This window comes from Marmota monax, unplaced genomic scaffold (genome assembly GCF_021218885.2).
Source record: "Marmota monax isolate L192 unplaced genomic scaffold, Marmota_monax_Labrador192_F-V1.1 WCK01_AAM20220418_F8-fsc00050, whole genome shotgun sequence".
NCBI classification, from domain to species: domain Eukaryota; kingdom Metazoa; phylum Chordata; class Mammalia; order Rodentia; family Sciuridae; genus Marmota; species Marmota monax.
The window spans coordinates 12,852,687-12,872,810 of record NW_026694552.1 but is presented as its reverse complement, the minus strand read 5'-3'; the positions used below and the strand labels follow the sequence as shown (position 1 = coordinate 12,872,810).

Genomic DNA, 20,124 nt, shown 5'->3' with positions numbered 1-20,124 from the left:
ATGCAGGCAGATCTCACCAGAATCCTGAAGTAAGACATTTATCTAAAGAAACAGACACAGAATATAAGAGATGCCCTCTGAGAGGAACATTGAAGGAACTGTATTCATTGACCCAGAAGAGAAGCCTGAGTTACACTTTAATTCTTGTCCTAAAATGTACCAATGACTCAGATGCAAGAGAGGGTCAATAAATATTTTCATTATTCTTAGATGATTAAATGGACTTAAGAAGGGCCATGAAAGATTTTGGTTACACTTGAAGAGGAATCTTGATTGCGAAATATTGGAAATGGTTCTTGAGGAAAGTTGTGGAATCTTTTCCTCTAGAGAGGTTCATAAATAGGCGAGTCTAATCTGTCCATGATGATTTGAGTGTAGCAGCAAGACCTAGTGACCGTAAGGTTTCTTCTGTATGACTTTGTGCACCAGCACTTTGGAACCACATTGTCCTTATTTAATACTGTAGTACAACTGGTCTGCTTTGCACTTCAAATATTGGTTAAGTGATATGTGTGTGTGTGTGTGTATATATATATATATATATATATATATATATATATATATATATATCACTTAACCAATATATAACCAGTATATACATATATATGTGTGTGGGTGTGGGTGTGTGTGTATCTATATATATTTGTTGTTTGTTTTTTGGTGGTGCCAGGGACTGAACCCAGGGCCTTGTGCATGCGGGGCAAGCACTCTACCAACTGAGCTGTATCGCTAGCCTGGTTAAGTGATGTATTTTTTAAAAAGGATATCTTCTATAAAAACTATAATCTTTAGTTGTCTCCTCTCACTTCCAAACATAATACTATGGAAGTCTGAATAATATGATTAGTATATATTTTTATTGTCTGAGTAATTATCATCTTATCTGTGATAATTAGTATCAATATTACCCAGTCTCTTTGAAAGGAAGGAATACAACATGAGCTATGCCAGTCCACACAAGTTATATTACCTTAAATGTTTTACAAAACAGTATTTATTTGACTATTTTCTTTTCCACAGATACCATCAGAAATTTTACAGATTAAAATTTATTTTCCTGTAAGTCGATTTGCTTTTAACCCATATTGCTCTCTTTACATAGGGCTGGTAAAGATAATTCACAAGAAGTAGCTGGATTTCCACGCATGTTTGGAAAGGTAAGTTTTAATTTTCTTAAAATTTATAATAAACTGTATAAACTAAATGTACTTATAATAATAAAGTAAAGTCTATCTAAAGGTATTTTGTGGAACGTAATGAGAGTTGAATTTGACACTCAAGGTCATATAGCTTACTTTACTGTTGATGAAAGTCATTGCCTAAGCTAATAGTAGCATTAAGGCCCGAACTCAGATCCCTAATTCACAATCTAGAGTTCTTTAAATGCGTATCATTATATCTTGTTCTATTTTCAAGGTTATTTGTCTGGTAAAGTAGCATGAGTTTGTATATGTCTGTTATGACTAAAAATCCAGTAGTCCATGGACAGTCATATGGAAGTGAGAGATGATTCAGAAAAGGGACGCAAGAAGTGTACCATCTCTGAGGGAGACTAATACGGGAGATATTTCCTATGACTTTAAAGAGGACCCTTTTCTTTTGGAATTCTAGAATATAAGCAGGGAGAAGGAAAAAGGAAAGATACTGATTTACCATGCATGGAAATAGAAACAAATGCTTGGTATAATGAGAATTTGCATTTTATTAAATATAATATCATAGACAATAATTAAGAAATTATATGTGTAAATTATATCAAACCGTATTAAAAAGAATGTTCACGACTATTAAATTCTTTTCTAAAATGTCCATACTAAACAGCATCTATACAGTTAGGAGCTAGAGAATGGGTCTATGTGGTCAAGCATTTGGGCAACAAAGCAAATGAGATTTGTTAAGCAATGTGGCAGCCTAAAGGGCTTATGATAATGTGAAAGGCTTATGTCATGGATACATTAGATGAAGAAAAAAGCATATGACCCAAATTTACACATTATCATGGATTTTTTCCTGAAGAAAAGCCATGTTTACTGGCCCATCTCAAATTCTGCCTCTTTTCAGATAACTCTAGCCCTCTCTACTTTCTTCTCTCATAGTTTTCCTCCCTCTGACCCATCCTTTCCACCAAATATGCACTAAAAGAACTCAAATACATATTTCTTATCCTCAAGAATCTCACAGTCCAGTTCCATTTCAGAAGGTAGAGAGATAAACAGACAATTATGATGCAGTCTACTAAATGGAAGAAAGCATTTTTTTTTTATTATTGGGCATTAAACCCAGGAGCACTCTACTATGGAGCTATGTTTATTTTTTTTTTTAAGTTTTGAGACAGGATTTGCTAAGTTGCCCAGCCTGGCCTCAGACTTCAGATCCTCCTACCTCAGCCTACAAAATTGCTGGGATCACATGCGTGATCCAGGCAAGGAAAGCATTTTTCCATGAGTCTTTAGAAACCCAGGGTATGGGTTTCAGAAAAATGTTGAGTGGAGTTTTGAATGACAAATATGAAAATCTCTTTATCTTCTCCTTTGATTATTAAAAGTATTTTCTATCTAGACTTCTTGTCAACATGCTTGTCCTATATTTTGAGGGAGGTTCTAATTCAAAGGTAATGAAGCTTCATAAGAAGTTCAAATAATATTTAGGGAAAGGCAAAGTGTTTAGTATGACTTTATTGAGACATGAAAGGATCTGAGTAAAGATAAGCAGAGGCTTAATCATGAGGAATCTTGGGTACCATGTAGAAATTGAAAAGTAGTTGAATATGTTTTAAGCGGAAGACTAACCCAGCTCAATTTGCATTTTGATCTTATGGTTGCTAAGTGGAGATTGCATTGGATTTGGAAAAAATGACAACATAATACTAATTGAAGAGTGCAAAGAATATTTAAGTCTCTATAAACACCTTGACAGCAGGCAGAAATCAAGTTAATATGTGTGACTAATTTTGCTTAAAAATTTTGTGGGATTTTCTCTACTACTCTGTTTTCCTAATTTGTTGTTTCAAACCTTCAGAAGAAAGTAGAAATGATCACTGGTTTTCTTCACTGGCTTCCTTAAACTTCTTTATTTTGTCTTCTGTATTCCTGAGTTTCTGCAACCCATTCTGGCATATGGAATTGATGAAGCAAGGAAGGGATCTGTTATTTGATGTTTGGGGACTTTGAATTATCTACGGATGTCTATCCTGAAATACTCCCTGCTTTGTTTTCTCCAGAGGAGGAACCTCATGTTTCAACGGTGGGACTTGAGGAATTTCTGTGAAGTATTTACAGAAAATGTTTCATTTGCTAAGGGGGAAAAAAAATCCAAGAGGCTTCTGCACAGTTGCCAAGTGTGGCCATGAAGTCTTGTGGTGATTTGGCAATTCCCTATCTCCCTCCCTTTTGTTATTTCATCATTGTGTTTCATCTCTCTTCTGAGAATTATTATTTCACCCTAACATGCATTCCTGTGTTCATACAGTTATTCATTATACATCACTAACATATACCAGTCCTAGTCACTGTGTTGTGCAAAATCCTTGAGATGAGAATTAGTCATGGTATGCAAATATGAAAGAATAACACAGACCTGCTTCTTCCCCACATAGCCCTCTTGAGTACTTTATGTGAGTATCAGTGGGTTTTTTTTCAGAGCAAAAAATCCCTGCTTTGGGAGCTTGATACAAAGAAGGGATGCCAGTATTGGGATTTACCCCACCTACAAAGGGGTAAATCCTGACAAATTAATGGACAGATCAATTTTATTTCATTCACCCTGCTGCCCATTCTTCCAATCAAAACTTCCAATTACATAATTCACATATAGGCTTACTATGTTCCTGGCACATAGCAGGTGCTTTACACATATTATTTCACTTAATTTTTACTATAAACTTGTAAAGCAAGTGCTATATTGTCTATCCTTGTTTTAAAGATGAGGAAACTGAGGCATAGAGAACTTTAGTATATTCTCCAGGGTCATATGGTTAGTAAATGATGGAGCTGAGATTCAAGCCCAGGCAGATTGGCTCTAGATTTAAGGTTCTTAGCCAGCATACCATGGGATAAAACAGGTTGATTAATTTAGTGTGTACATCTGTATTTCTGTCAGTTTTTCCATGTCTTCTAAATTTGGGCCACATGTGTGTGCTAGAAAGCAGCACAGAACCAAGGAAAATAGTTTGCAGCTCTGCTCTCAACAGTTTGTTTAGTTTTTTTTTTTTTTTTTTTTTTTTTTTTTTTGTGGTGCTGGGGATGGAACTCAGTGTCTCACACCTGCTATGCACGCATGCTATGCAAGCACTCTACCACCGAGCTATAACCCCATCCCCCTAATACATTTTTGCTTGTTTATGTGTTTATGGTCTATCTCCATTACGAGAATGTAGGCTCAATGAGTGCAGGAATGTGTTCATTGCTATTTCTCAATTATCTAGCACAGAATTCAATAACTATTTATTGAAAAAAATAACTGACTGACCAACTCAATAAATGAATGAAGCACTAAATGGCAATAACTAGGGAGAGAGTAGATCTTAGTCTGAGCAAAGAACTAAAACATTTCTTCAAAGATACACTGCCAATGTAAAATAGTTAATGAGATCATCCTAATATTAACTGTAAGCAATTTCGCTGTTCTCTTTTCTGGTGATAATACCACTTCAAAGTCAGTGTTAATAGACAGTGAGTGTGATTCCTAAAATCTGTGATTTTGTTCTAAATTCCATGGAAAGATTTGTAGATGAAATGATTTCAAAATGCTGTTTAGTAACCCATTGAAGCATTTTTAAAACACACATGCCATTATTAAAATGACAACTTGAAAAAATTAATATGCATTTTAGATTTTTATTCTTCCTGAAAATTATGGTGTGTGCTGGCTGTTAGGAATTTTCTGCTCATTGTTCAGACTCCAGCTGGGTCTTAACTTCCTAATTTTATTAAGACTTAATCCAAGGATCACATGTGTACACTCTGGTTTCCTGTTAATAGTTGATTAAAAAGTTCATCATGTGTTTGTTCCTGTCTCAGGATTACCAAAGAGAAACCAAGAAAGATCACTATTTTTTGGTAAAATTTTATACAATTTTTTCTCAGAACTCTTTTCATTGAAAAACTACTGCCATTTAGTGCCATTTAGACACTAGAGGGGATCAATGGTAAAAAGTGGTTTTGTAATTTTATATTCCTGGAAAAAAAATTAGGTAACAAAGGCTCATCATATCTGGCAATATTGAAGGATAGCCTAGTCTGTTTTAATGAATTTATATAGAAAAAGGTTCTATCATATTCTGTGGATTATTTTCAAATGGTTCAAATAAATTAAAGAATATTTAATACTAAAATGGCAGTGTGATATATGGAAATGGATTTTTATATAGACTTTGTCATTAACTAACTTGATTAGATCTCTCCTTTTAGGACCTTCAATTCCTTGTCTGTCAAAGAGGGAGTTAAAGATTTTAGATTTGTTTCAGTCTTAACTAGTTTAAGACTGTGAAGATGATAACTTCTTGATTTTTTGAATGGAGGAATAGCAGTTCTCATTTCATGATAGATTAATAAATATTTTGCTATTTTAGTAATTTTGAATCTAGATAATGGATATATGTAATTTTGTGGGACAAGTTATACCCTTGTGTTTGAATTTTTGACAATAGCAAATTTAGAAATATGATTGATTAATAAATTCTCTGACAGATAATTTACTACATTCAAACTGATCTTCTGAAATCTATTTTATGTCTATAATGTTTTCCTTCCTAAATGTGAGACCTTGGGAAAGTTATTTAACTTGGCCAACCCTGAGTTTTCTCGTGTGTAAAATAGGAATGTCAATACAGTAGTCCTTATATTGTCTGAGGTTTGTCTTTCCATGATTTAAGTTACCCATTATCAACTGTGGGTGAGAAGAAGAGTGAGAACAGCACAATAAGAATATATAGCTTTAGGGCTGGGGATATAGCTCAGTTGGTAGAATGCTTGCCTCACATCCATGAGGCCCTGGGTTCAATCCCCAGCACCACAAAACAAAAACAAAACATAGCTTTAATTATAACACATCATTGTAATTATTCAATTTCATTTAATTATTGTTAATCTCTTGCTATGCCTAATTTGTAAATTAAACTTTATCATAGATATGTATATATAGACAAAAGCATATATACAGGGTTCAGTACTATCTATGATTTCAGGCATCGACTGGGGGTACTTGTATCCCCTGCTAATAAGAGGAGACTACTATAGTAGTATTTACATAACAGGGTTGTTGTGAGGACTAAAACCTGAGTAATTATTGAACATACTGTCTGACATGTAGTTTAGACTAACGATATAGTCTATTATGTTATTTCTATTGTTTTCCTTTATTTACATTATTAGAATAAAATTATGTGTATAAGAACTAAAAAAAATTGGAAATAGGGTTGTATTCAATGAATATCTTGCATTATTGAACATTTGCTATACTCTAGGAACTAGATTTATAGAGACAAATAAGGCAGTATTCCCTTACTTAATGGAATTAATACCAAGGTGAGAGACACGTGAAAGTTTAGTCAGTGTTGAGCTTAAAGGAGTGATAGGCCAGGTGCGGTGGCACACACCTGTAATCCCAGTGTTTCAGGAGGCGGAGGGAGGAGGATTGTGAGTTCAAAGCCAGTCTCAGCAAAGGGCGGGGGCGGGTGCTAAGAAACTCAGTGAGACCCTGTCTCTAAATAAAATACAAATTGGGGCTGGGGATGTGGTTCAGTGGTTGAGTGCCCCTGAGTTCAATCCCTGTAACCTCCCCAAAAAAGAGTGACAGTAGGCAATTACTGTTTGTTAGTATTTAAAGGGAAATCAAAGCAAAAAGTAGAAAACAAACCTCCGTGTTATGGTTTATATATAAAGTACACCCCAAAAGCTCATGTGATACAGTACTTGAATTTTCAGAGGTGAAATGATTTGATTATGAGAGATGTGACCTAATCAGTAGACTTATCCACTGATATGGATTAACTGGGTGGCAACTGTAGGCAGGTAGGGTATGGTTGGAGGAAGCAGATCACTGGGGGCATGCCTTTGGGGTTTATATTTTGTCCCTGGTGAGTGGAGCTTTTCTCTTTTTCTGGTTCTATGTTCCTGAGCTACTTTTCTCTGCCATGCCCTTCTGCCTCTCCTGGGACCCAGAGCTATGGAGTCTGCCCACCACAGACTAAGCCTCTGAAACCATGAGCCAAAATAAACTTTTTCTCCTCTATGTTGTTCTTAACAAGTATTTTGGTCCTCAACAAAAAGCTAAGTGAAACACTCCCCTAACTATCACTGGGTTTGAAACATCATTAGCACATATTCCCCTTTAGGTTTAGTGTATCCTTTGATTTTTGGATTCCATGTGTTAATATCCTTGTGAAGAACACTTTAATATCCATTAGTGCTTTAATGAAGATTTTATTCTATATTGGGTACAGGGTAAGTTGCTATGATCAAGAGACTTCAGACTGAAGCAACAGGCTAAAAGGCAGACAGGCAGCACTTGTGCAGGTCACCCAAGGCCCAGGATCCTTCTGCATTGTTTTTTTGCCCATCTCCTAGTGTGTTGACCTGGTGGTCCAATAAGGTGCCCACTTTCACAGCTGGGTTATAGCTTGCTGATTGAGTAGGAGGAGGGAAAGAAAAGTACATGTCACTTTTTGCCTATCATTGTCCAAGTTTTAGTCTTATCTTCGAACCAAACTGCAGTGAAATCTGAAAAATGCAGTCTCAGGCTGGGGTTGTGGCTCAGCAGTAGAGCGCTCGTCTAGCACATGCAAAGCCCTGGGTTCAAACCTCAGCACCACAAAAAAAAAATAAATTAATTAAAGATATTGTATCCAACGACAACTAAAAATATTTAAAAATAGAAAAAGAAAAATGCAGTCTCTAATAGGGAGACTGTGCCCACAGCTAAAACTCATGAATTTCTATCACTGAAAGAAAAAAAAAAATAGGAGAATAGATACTGGGAAATAATTAGCAGACTCTGCCACAGTTTTCCAGACAAATTTATCTTGATTAACTTCCTAAAAGATATAGGCCTTTGCAGAAGGTGAGCAATATGACTGATAAAGGCTGACTGCTCTAGGGTGTTTTCTGACACCCACCAATTCTCTAAATCTCAGATTCTCTGATATCAACTGGGTGTCCAACAACTCAATTCAATTTTGATGTTAGCTATACTTAGTTAATAAAACCCCCAGAGATAAGAGGCTCAATCCCACAAGACTGCACCTACCTCAGATGCCAATAGCAAGTCGCAGTGTTTCTGCCCAATTGGCTGTGATTTGGCTGTTCCCATACCCACCCCCCACCCCCAGGTTCAATAGTTTACTAGAATAACTCCAAGAACTCAGAAAAACACTTTACTTAGCACTACCAGTTTATCCTAAAGGATACAACAAATGAAAGAGTTGTGTAGGGCAAGGTATAGGATAGAGCAATATGGAGCTTCCATGTCCTCTCTAGACTCATGCCATTGTTCCAGCACTTAGATGTGTTTGCCAACCTGGAGCTCTCTGAGTGAACTCTCATTTAGTTTTTTGTTTTGGTTTGTTTTTAGGTTTTAAAAAAAAATTTCCTAAAATAATATTTGTATACATTTATGGGGTACAGTATGATAATTCAGTGCATGTATTCAATACATAATGGTCAAATCAAGGTAATTAGGTTTTCCATCTTCTCTAATAATTATCATTTCTCTTTGTTGAGAAACTTTGAACTCTTAGTTGTTATGAATTATATCATAAATTATTTGTAACTATAGTTACTCCACTGTACTATATAGGACACAAGAACTAATTTCTTCCATTTTTTTTGTATCTGTTATCTAACCTCTCTCTGTTCCCCCTCCCGATTCCCTTCACTAGGTTCTAGTGACCACTATTCTACTCTTTTCTATGAGATCAATTTTTCAGCTTCCACAAATGAGTGAGAATATTCCAGACTTGTATTTCTATGCCTGGCTTTTTTCACTGAACATATCGTTCATCAGTTCCATCCAAGTAGCTACAAATGATAGGATTTCATTCTTTTTATGGTGGAATAGTATTCCTTTAGGTAGATTTTCTTTATCCATTCATTAGTTCATGAGCACTTAGATTGTTTCCATTTATTGGCTATTGTGAATTAGTGCTACAATGAACATTGGAGTGCAGATGTGTCTTCAACATAATGACTTCATTTCTATTGGATATAGACCTAGTAATGGGATTGTTGAGTTTTATCACCATTTTATTTTTAATTCCTTGAGGAACCTCCATACTGTTTTCCATAATGGCTATACTAATTTATACTCCCACCAATGGTATGCAAGAGTTCTCTTTCCTCCTCATCTTCATGTGAGAAATAGAAAGTCTGATGGTCTATTTTCAAAATATAGTATTTAGCATTAATTGGGATATACGATCCAATCATAGCCATTTTAACTATGGGTAAACTTCTGTTTACCCTCCCCAATTTTCAAATTAGCTAGTTTTGTAGATTGTATCCCTGAGCTCTTTCTATCAGAGCAAGGGGCAATGCTGTGTTACAGATAAAAAAGTGGACTGCCTACCCAAGTGTGTTTGCTTTCCAGGTTTGATAGTACACCCTCTGCAGAAGTAGTTTGCCTTACCGAGCTACTTCTGAGTTCATGTTTAATTCCTTGCAGCATCCCAGTATTTCATTTAGCAACATTCATCTTTCATTTTTTTTGGGGGGTGGGGGTACCAGGGATTGAACTTAGGGGCACTCTACCACTGAGCCACATCCCCAACCCTATTTTGTATTTTATTTAGAGACAGGGTCTCACTGAGTTGCTTAGGACCTTGCTTTTGCTGAGGCTGTCTTAGCCTCTGGAACCTCTGGGATTACAAGCGTACACCACCATCTTTCATCTTTTTTATAATAGTCATTCTAGCTGAAATGAGATGATATCTCGTTGTACTTTTGATTTGCATTTTTCTGATGAATAGTGACATGGAGGATTTTTTCATATATTTATTGGCCATCTGTAGTTCTTTGAGGAATAAACGTTCAGATCACTTGCCCATTTTAAAATTGGATTATTTTTTTTTTTAATTGAGCTGTTTTAGTTCCTTATGTTTTCTGGATATTGATCCTTTGTTGGATGGTTAGTTTGTAAATATTTTCTTCCATTCCGAAGGTTGTCTTCACTGCCCATTGTTTCCTTTGCTGTGCAGAAGCTCCTCTGTTTGATATCCCATTCATTTTTGCTTTTATTGCTGTGCTTTTGAGGTCTTATTCAAAAAAATCTTTGTCTACACCAAAGTCTTGGAGTGTTTCATTTAGGATTTTCATGGAGACTCCATGATATAGACTTGATTGATTAAATCATTGGCTAATGTTGATGACCTCCATCTCCAGCCCCTGTCCTTCCGTGGAGGTCAGGGGTGAGGCTGAAAGTACCAACCCTCTGGTTGGAACCTGTGGCTACTGGCCTCCAGCCTCCAAAGAGTTGCCTCAGTATGTACAAGGGACTCCTGATGAATAACAAAAAGCATTCCTATCACTCCGTAAATTTCAAGAGTTTTAGGCACTCTGTGCAGGGATCCAAGGCAAAGGCCAAATGTATTTTTTAGTATTATATAACTTGATATATCAGGAACAAGGGTAGTCCACCAAGCCCTCTCTGCCTGAAGATGCTTGCTCTTTTCACTATGTCACAGAAAAATAGGGAGCTGAAACTCCACACCTCTGTTCTTGTGTTCCTACAAAAGAAAATTTAAAGTCAGACACCAAAAGCCATGTATGAAGAAGACGAAGAAAAAAAAAAGCCATGTAAGAGAATTCTATTATAAATGAAAGTAAAGAGAAAGTGAGGTGAAAGTAAAGAAAAAGCAAAGAGAGGCTTAAGCAGAGGGGGGGGGCATCTCTGTGCAAAGAACAACAAAGGAGACAACAGTGTCTCCAAGTTTATTACTGTTTGATATTCAGCAGGAGAACTGGGGACCACCTTCTGTACTCTTTGCCAATCAGGTGTTCAACTCCTCCTTCATATAGGGTGGTGAAGTTTTTGACCTTAGTTGGTCCTCTCCAGAACTGTCATGGTGGCCATCCTATTTAGGGGGGGCTTCATCCCATGGTACTGTGAACACTGGGGTCAATGGCTGGTCAGAAGTTACCTTAGTGTGCCTGCACTACTAAAGGAATTTTCCTTGCCAGAAAATGGAGACACCTAGAGACATAGTTCTTAGCTTCACATCAACCTCAATGGACCCTGTTAAGAGTTAGTCCCATTAATTCTTTTCTCTCCATGTGATTTCCAACTAGCTCCCTTGCTTTGTTTATTTTCTACAGATTGATTGGATTTCTCATCCACTCTGAGGATATTTTAAAGACCTTAAAGCTGGGCACCGTGGCGCATATTTGTAATCCCAGGGGCTTAGGAGGCTGAGGCAGGAAGATCATGAGTTTAAAGCCAGCCTCAGCAAAAATGAGGCACTAAGCAACTCAGTGAAACCCTGTCTCTAAATAAAATACAAAATAGGGCTGGGGATGTGGCTGGGTAGTCAAGTGCCCCTGTGTTCAATCCTTAGTACCACCCCCCCAAAAAAGAAGCCCCTAAAATAACTTAAGGAACACTTTGCAACCTTATCATGCATTTCACTGCTTATTGCTAGCCACTGCCTAACAACTGCACAGGGTAGAATTGGTTGTTCTCGCCTCTGAGCTCCCTTAGGTGCCAATGATTCCCTCTGTTATAGAGTATTCTTCTCAACTCTACTGTAAATGTTCAATACCTTGTAGTTTCTATCCCTCTTCCTAGGGAACAACTTGAGCAACATGAGACAACTTCTAACTCATCTTTGTACTCTGGCATTTCTCTTGGTGTTGACTTGTAAATGTCCACTGGAAAATAATCTGACTCTGCTGACCTCTGTGGTCTGTATTCAAGCCTGTTTGATATTAATTCCTTATTTATTTATTTATTTGCAGTACTAGTGATTGAACACAGGGGCATCCTACCCCTGAACTATATCCCAAGCCCTTTCTGCGTTTAGTTTTGTTTGTTTGTTTTAATTTTAAGGAAGGGTTTCACTAAGTTGCCAAGCCTGGCCTTTAACTTGTGATTTTCCAGCTTCAGCCTCCCAAGTAGCTGGCAGGAGCCATAGTGCCTGGCTTGTAATAATGTTTGAATTTTTATTTACTTATGTGATGCTGGATATAGAACCCAGGGCCTCTTGAAAGTTGGGCAAGTGCTTTACCACTGAGCTACACCCCTGGCCTGTTTGGTGTTAATTCTTATTCCAGACAAGCATCTGGAGACTGTACCCTAATGTTGCTAACTGTTCTCCCTGGCTTCTGTGGGTTTCTTGGGAATCTCAGCTGTTGTCTCCAGATGTTATCTGTGCTAGTCTGCAGAAGACTTTAGAAATTACAAACTGGCTTCAGCAAAAATAAAACTAGATTTGGGAGAAAGCAGGCAGCCTTTATGCCCTCCATCTCACAAGATATTTTTCTCTTCAGGACTCTTCTGTATAATATGTACCTTTACCAAATAACTTTTCAAGTCAATTTTCCAGGGACATTATGATTTAAGGCTCTTGGAAGCTGAGTGCAGTGGTTCAAACCTGTAATTTCAGCTACTCAGGAGGCTGAGGGAAGAGGATTGCAAGTTGGAGGCCAGCCTCAGCAACTTAGTGAGACCCTGATGCAAAATAAAAAAATAAAAAGGACTGAGGGTGTAGCTCAGTAGTACAGTGCCTCTGGATTTAATCCCCAGTACTACAAAACAAAACAAAACACCCTTGGAATCTTAAAAGTAGACATTTACATGAATGTTTTCAAAGCTGCTATCAAATTTAAAATTTTGTTTAAAATCATGTGTGTACATGTATATATACATATACACTAAATAATCAATGGTTGTTTATTTTTCTTATTTTTGTATATGTAATACTCTTTAATCTTACAAAGGAAATAATGATACCTGTAGGGTATCCAGTTGGAGTTCAGGTTCCGTGTTTCCCTAATGACATCAAGAACAAGAACCAGTCCTGAGGAACACACCTGTAATCCCAGAGGCTCAAGAGGCTGAGGCAGGAGGATCACGAGTTCAAAGCCAGCCTCAGCAATTTAGCAAGGCCCTAAGCAACTTGGTGAGACCCTGTCTCAAAATCAAAAATTAAAAGGATTGGAATTATGGCTCAGTGGTTAAGTCCCTCTGGGTTCATTCCCTGGTACAGGAGGAGGAGGAGGAGGAGGAGGAGGAGGAGGAAGAGGAGGAGGAGGAGGAGGAGGAGGATGGCTGAGCAAGATAAGCACAATTAAGTGACAGAGCATAGATTTATTGAAAGTAAAAAAGATAGCAACACTCTGTAAAGCAGATTGGGGAAGGGGGAAAAGGAGGGGCCCTCAAGGGCCCAAGTATATCTTTTATATGCTGAGCTGTGATTGAAGACCTAGCTGCATTTGTTCCCATTGGTTAATTTATTTTCACCTAACTAGAATATAGTTTCCATTGGTTACTTAATTTTCATCTGATTAGAATACAAAATTTATGGCACACTTGTCATGGTGTTAAGCCAAGCCCTTGTGTGTGTGGGACTCTCATGGTAATAGGACTTATCTTTTTTGTGTGGTGCTGGGGATTGAACCCAGGGCCGTGTTCATGGAAGGCAAACACTCTACCAACTGAGCTATATCCCCGGCCCATAGGGCTTATCTTAAACAGAAATATGAGGACTCATCTACATCTTGTACTCCAGCTGGCCTTATTCTTGGATCCTGCCTCCACCATCTTGCTATCCCTAAACTCCTACTTCAATAACAGTTTGAGGAATTAAATACAGTGGTCCCCGCTCCCTTATCTTGGGATCTATGGATTCAAACAAAACATGGATAGAAAATATATTTTTTAAATTTAATTTTGGGTCTGTGCTGCATATATACAGACTTATTTTTCTTATCATTGTTCCTTATACAGTACAGTATAAGAACTATTTGCATAGATTTATATTGCACTAGGTATTATAAGCAATCTAGAGATGATCTAAAGTATAAGGGAGGATATACATAGATTTTATACAAGTACTATGCTATTTTATGTAAGGGATTTGAGCACCTTCTATTTTGGTATGAGGGATGTCCTGGAACCAGTCTCCATGGATACAAAGAAACAACTATATTGACTCTGCTGATTTCCTCATTTGAACAACAGTTCAGAAATACTTATTTCCTGTTCTGATGGTCAACAGAGTACTTAGTGTTACAGAGCTTTTACACAATGAAAGAGATATCATGACCCCTGATAGTCAATGATTTTAGCTATTGAGAGGTCAGAAAATTTTGGCAGTGGAGTGATTTTGTAAAAAAAGCACAAAACTAGGTGTCAAATCTAGGTGACCTGGATTTTATGTCTTCTGAATTTTGACTTTTGGAGAGTAACTTAACCTATGGAAACATTTTTTTGGGGGGTAGGGGTACCAGGGATTGAACTCAGAGGCACTTGGCCACTGAACCACATCCCCAGCCCTATTTTGTATTTTATTTAGAGACAGGGTCTCACTGAGTTGTTAGTGCCTCGCGTTTGCTGAGGCTGACTTTGAACTTGCGATCCTCCTGCCTCAGCCTCCCTAGCCGCTGGGACTACAGGCATGCACCAGCACCCAGCTTTTTTTTTTTTTTTTGAATGATACTAAGGTCTTGTACTTGGTGGGCAAGTGATCTACCACTTAGCTATTTTGAAACTTGAGTTATGCCCATTTGTAAAAATGAAATAGTATCTACTTGGTTATATGAGGGGGATAATGGATAAAATAGTTTAGATGTCCTTGCTAGAGAAGCCATGGAAGGTACTTGTTTACCCCAGCCCTACCCTAACTGCATTTAATAATGTCTGACTAGGAAGTATCAGCACCAATCTGATCCATTCTTTGTAAGCAGATAGAAATCTGAAAATGGCCTAGTGTGTGCTCTGCCTTTGGATTTGATTTAAGCCCATGGGAACCTTCATGAGCATCATGCTTTAACTCTGATCCATTGACCCACCATTTTTTTAATTGACTCTGATATGAAATTGGGGCTTAGGTCTAAATCTTTTTGCCTAGTTTCTGCTGGCCCCTTTCCAGGAATTGCTGACTACTTTCAGAACAATTTGTATCATCTTGCCCAGTTTTCCCAAAAGAATGACTTGGCCCTAATTGTCCTGGAGAATTTCCCTCCCCTGAGGCTTTTATATATCTCTTCATTGTGTCCCTTGGGTGACTCTGACCCTGTTGTGCATCAAATTTAGGTTTATACTCTCTCCCAATTTTGCAGTAGACCAGCCTCCAGCTAAGGAGGGGCTTTCCCAGCTAGTCTTGCCCAGCCTCTTTTCTCTGCCTCATTCATGTTTACTCATAGAGCTTTTTCTTAGGAGTTACAACATGCCCATTGTCTCCAGCAGAGATTAAAGAATGACAAGGACCAAGTATAGAAGGATCATTGGCAATTCCAAAGCTAAGAGTATATTTTGTTGATTCCACTAGAAAGCATTCAAATAGGACTTTTAGTAAATCAAAATGAATTGTCTTTTTAGTGTATTTCTCTCACCAAGGAACAAAGTTTAGCTTATACTTTCTCTGAGTTAACAAATCAAGAAGAGACTATCTAGGGCTGGGACTTGGGTTTGATCCTCAAGCACCACATAAAAAGAGAAAATAAAGGCATTGTGTTGTGTCCATCTACACCTAAAAAATAAATATTAAAAAAAAGAAGAGACTATCTAATGAACTTTAACAACTGAGACATGGTACATAATTAAATTGTATTTTATTAACTAAATTGAAGTTACGGCTTTCATATCTACAAACAAAGGCACTGTATCTTTCTAAGATATTATGCTTGTATTATTTTGAATGGTATCTCTCTAATATTATGGATATAATAAGAATACCTTGAAACTGGATCCATAGCATTGAAAGTTAAGTTTAGTATGGTAAAATATTTGCAAGTAATAGAAGATTCAGGGAAAACAAGAAGCTTGAAAAAAATTTCCTGGAGTTTTTCTTGTTTGTTTTTAATAAAAAAGACAAATGAGTTCATTGGAATTGCAATTTCAGGAAAAGGAAAAAACATTTTGAATCTAGATCTCCTTTTTCTTACTATGGTGTCAGCAAATTCTGATAATAAAATCCTCTATGTAGGGTCTGATAAATACTTTCTGACAAAAATGATTACAAAAGAGCCAAAGTAGCTGATATCTGAAAAGCAAATGCTAAATTCCCTAAACAATTAGTTTCTTCCTGTCTTTCCAAGTTCAATTCAGGGAGAAGCATTAACTATAGAAATGAATACAAATGAAAAGACAAATATCTTGGGGGTAAAACATAAAGTTCACAATGGAGAAAAGAATGTATGCATTCCCCTTCTTCATTCAGACTTCTTGCTTTTTACTTGTTTATGTATTTAATGTAAAATATATCTTTAGAATCTGAAAGACTCTGTTAGGTCTGAACCTGTGTTCTGAAGCAAAGGAGATGATTTTTATCCTTTGGAATATTAGGTGGTATAGAAACTGGATCTAATCTTGTCATTCTTATTTTGGAATGAATAACTGACATTTCATCTATTCTAGAAAAGCATCCAAAAGTACTCTGAGAGCTGGGCACAGTGGCGCATGCCTGTATTCCCAGCAGCTCGAGAGGTTGAGACAGGAGGATAAAAGCCAGCCTCAGCAAAATCGAGGCGCTAAGCAACTCAGTGGGACCCTGTCTCTAAATAAAATACAAAATAGGGTTGCGGATGTAGTTCAGTGGTTGAGTGCCCTGGAGATCAATTCCTTGTACCCCACCCCCAAAGTACTCTGAGTTCTTATGGGTCTGCATGGTTATTGGGCTTGGAGATTAAATCGGGGCAGGAAAAAAAAATTTATGGAGACTTGAAGGATGAAGGACAATTTGGTGTTGGCCTGAGTCTCTTCATTTTATCAGGGCTGAAATAAAATCTTGTCAGGTTATGTAAAGAAAGATTTGATAAACTTTCAATGGAAAAAGAAATGTATATGTGACACTGAATTTTAACATCAAGGATTTGGGAAAATCAGAAGAAATTTAGACATTATCTAGTTCTTCTGGCTCATTTTACATATGAGAAAACTGACCATTTCTTTTTTTGGTACCGGGAATTTATTTTATTTAGAGACAGGTTCTCACTGTGTTGCTTAGAACCTCACCATTGCTGAGGCTGGCTTTGAACTCATGATCCTCCTGTCTCAGCTTCCCAAGCCACTGGGATTACAGGCATGTGCCACCGTGCCCAGCAAAACTGACCATTTCTTAGGGAAAGTACAGAGTCAACTTTTGTTTGGGAACAGAAGGTTAGAATGGATGACTTCTGAGATTTCATTCAAAATTTTTTACGATTATAATTATTTTATGTGATGGTGTTAGAGATTAGAACCCAGGTCCTTGAGCATGCTAAGTGCCCACTCTACCACTGAGCTACATCGCCCATCCCTACAATATAAATAAATATTTTTTCAAACAGAGTCCGTGGGAGCCAGAGCCTAGAGGAGAATTTAGGTTTGGGGACTTGTCTATTTATGACTCTTTTCGTACTTAAAGATATTTGAAACTTAAAATAATGATGCCTTTGGGTAGTATATTCTGAAGAAAACATAAATCTGCCATTCATATACTTACCTTTGGATTATCTTTTAGTTCCCAGTGTGGTGAGTCATATAGTAAAATAACATTGGCATACTAAGAGGCCATATCAGGAACTAATTAAAAGAGAAAGAAAGTCAGTCAGATGAACTTTATATTTTCCTGTGAATTTTTTGCAAATATAACCTTGAATGCTGATCTTCTTTAAATGCAAATTTTTTCATGACAGTTGCTACTTTTCCTGGATAAAGCAGAGCTCCTCCTACATAAAATCAAAGCTTAAGTTCTAGGGTCATTTAAAACCCATTCAGCAAAGAAGCTGTTTGTTGAGTTAGACTTTAGTGCTATTGCAGATGAATTTGATTACAACTGGACACATTATTCACATAGAGTAAGTCTGAAACTTTAAATTGGGGGAGGAATTTTGGGGTGAGAGGTAATTTGTTTTGAATAATTATTTTGTTTTCTTTATCTTTGCTTTATAGGTTCATGAATCTTTTTGTGGCAAAAATTCTTTGATTTGATATAGAAATATTTTGGGGAAATATTGCCCTTTTGCATTAAGCTATTTTAATGGTTGCTAGATCATCATGTATAGACAGCAGTATTGCTTTAATTTTTATTTTCTGATTAGTCTTTCTTTACCATGAAAAGTATACTTTTTGTATGCAAGTCTGGTCCATTTTAGATGGTAAGGTTAGTTGTATTTTACAGTTCTCTGAGATTATTTTCTGTGTGATTTTTTTCCCCCTATAAATGGGAATGTTCCACTTTGTAATAACTTTTCTCTCTTAAGCCTAGAGATAACCACAGAGCTCTTCTAAAATAAATGATTTCATCTATCTTTGCATGATGTTTTGATTTAACTTACAGAACATACATGTCCTCTATATGCATGATTTCATTTGTTTATATATTATGATTATGTATATAGTAGGGTTATTAAAGTAAGAGTTCCAATTTTCACTGCTTTTACTCTGAAATGTTCTAGCGCCTTATACCTTTGATAATTGTTTCCCTCTGAAAGAACACATAGTTAACACTTGAATATGAACGTCACTTTTACACACCACACTCACTTTGGATGCTTCCAGATTAGTTTTCTTCTATTAATATGTAAGAAGGTACATGAAACAAAGACATCATCACCAAGGACTTACTGCCTATTTTTGATTGAAATATTATTTAACTATAGAATGTTATAAAGAGTTCCAGACAAGTAAGTAACATGGATGATTTATTATTATTATTTTTATTTTAAGTGGGAAAAGTACTAAACTCAGGACCAAGAGATCTGTTTGCCAGGTCTCCTCCATATAGCTCTGCTAGCTTGGAACAGACACCCCACTCTTCCCTATTTTACTTTCTTCAGCTGTAAAAGAAGCCTGAGTCCTGACTGTGCCTAATGTTATGAAAGACAATAAAACTGTTAGAAATGACTAAATAGTGGGAACAAACAAAGGAGAGGCAAAACACATACAGGATTGATTTATTTCTTTTTGATGCTAAAATCTTACCTTTTGACCAAAAGATGATTTGGGGGTTAGTTTTTGAAAATCAGAGGAATATATCACCTGTTGTAACTTGGAGGAGCTGAGCGGGGATGGGTAGCTTGTTCCTCCTGATGTGTTTTTCAGGGTCTTCAAGGAATTCATTAGGAGGTGGCTCCTGGCTATGGAAGCAGAAGGCACCTACCAAAGACATTCTATGTGCTTCCTTAGCTGTATGATGGCAAGTGTTACTGCTTTCATTTTATTGATAAGAAAATTGAGAGTTAGAAAGCCGAAGTGTCTTGCCCAGATCTATGTGGCTCTTTCCATCATTCCATGCAGCTTCTACAGTCACTCTGAGGTAATCATGAGAAGATAAGCTCTGTGGAATTATGTTTCAAATCTGTGTGTGGGTTCAAGATTTATGCTGGAGAGAAGGCTTGGTCCTTGACCCCATGCCAATCCACAGTTTTGAGAAAAAGGAAAAAGAAGTTTTATTGCTTTGCTAGCAAAGGAGAAACAAGTTTTATTGCTTTGCTAGCAAAGAAGAAACAACAGGGGACTCCTGTTTCAGAGGCTGGGATTCAGCCCATCCTGGAAAACAGAGGGCTTTTTAAAAAGCTATTCAAGGGCTACATTCCAGGTGTGCCTGGCAGGGGGTCCCAGGTGGGCCCCCGGATGGTGTGTTAGGATTCACTTGTTGTGGAGGACAGATAAGGTAATCTTGTTCCCCGCCCCCAGATTAGGGAGGAGGAAAGGGAGGAGAGAAAAAGAAAAACAGGTCCCTTTTAAAATAAGCAGCAAGGGCTGTATTCAAAAGTGGACCTCTGTTAAAAAATTAAGAGTTGAATGGTACATAGTGAGCAAAATATATGATCCCTGAACTCATGGAGTATTGTCTATTGGAGCAGAACTTAATCAGATAATCTCATGGTAAGTCTCTAAAGGGAAGGTAGTCAGTGCTTTGAAAGCATGTGACAAGGCCTCACTACACAGGTGGCAGCTCATCTGAGGTCTGAAGAATGAGTCACTGTTAAC

General features: G+C 37.1%; 1 protein-coding gene across 4 annotated transcripts in view; it reads left to right on the top strand.

Moving 5' to 3' along the window:
• The first annotated feature begins 335 nt into the window (after positions 1-335).
• The window catches only part of Il13ra2 (interleukin 13 receptor subunit alpha 2), a 64,232-nt gene continuing 44,443 nt past the window's right edge, over positions 336-20,124 (top strand). For 2 of the 4 annotated variants that reach the window (XM_046420891.2, XM_046420888.2), the window contains exon 1: positions 17,856-17,987. The gene's annotated coding sequence lies outside the window, so the exon portion shown is untranslated. Of the gene's footprint in view, positions 397-479; positions 499-1,102; positions 1,158-17,855; positions 17,988-20,124 lie in introns of those variants that run through there. The other 2 variants (XM_046420889.2, XM_046420890.1) reach the window with 2 other exon arrangements.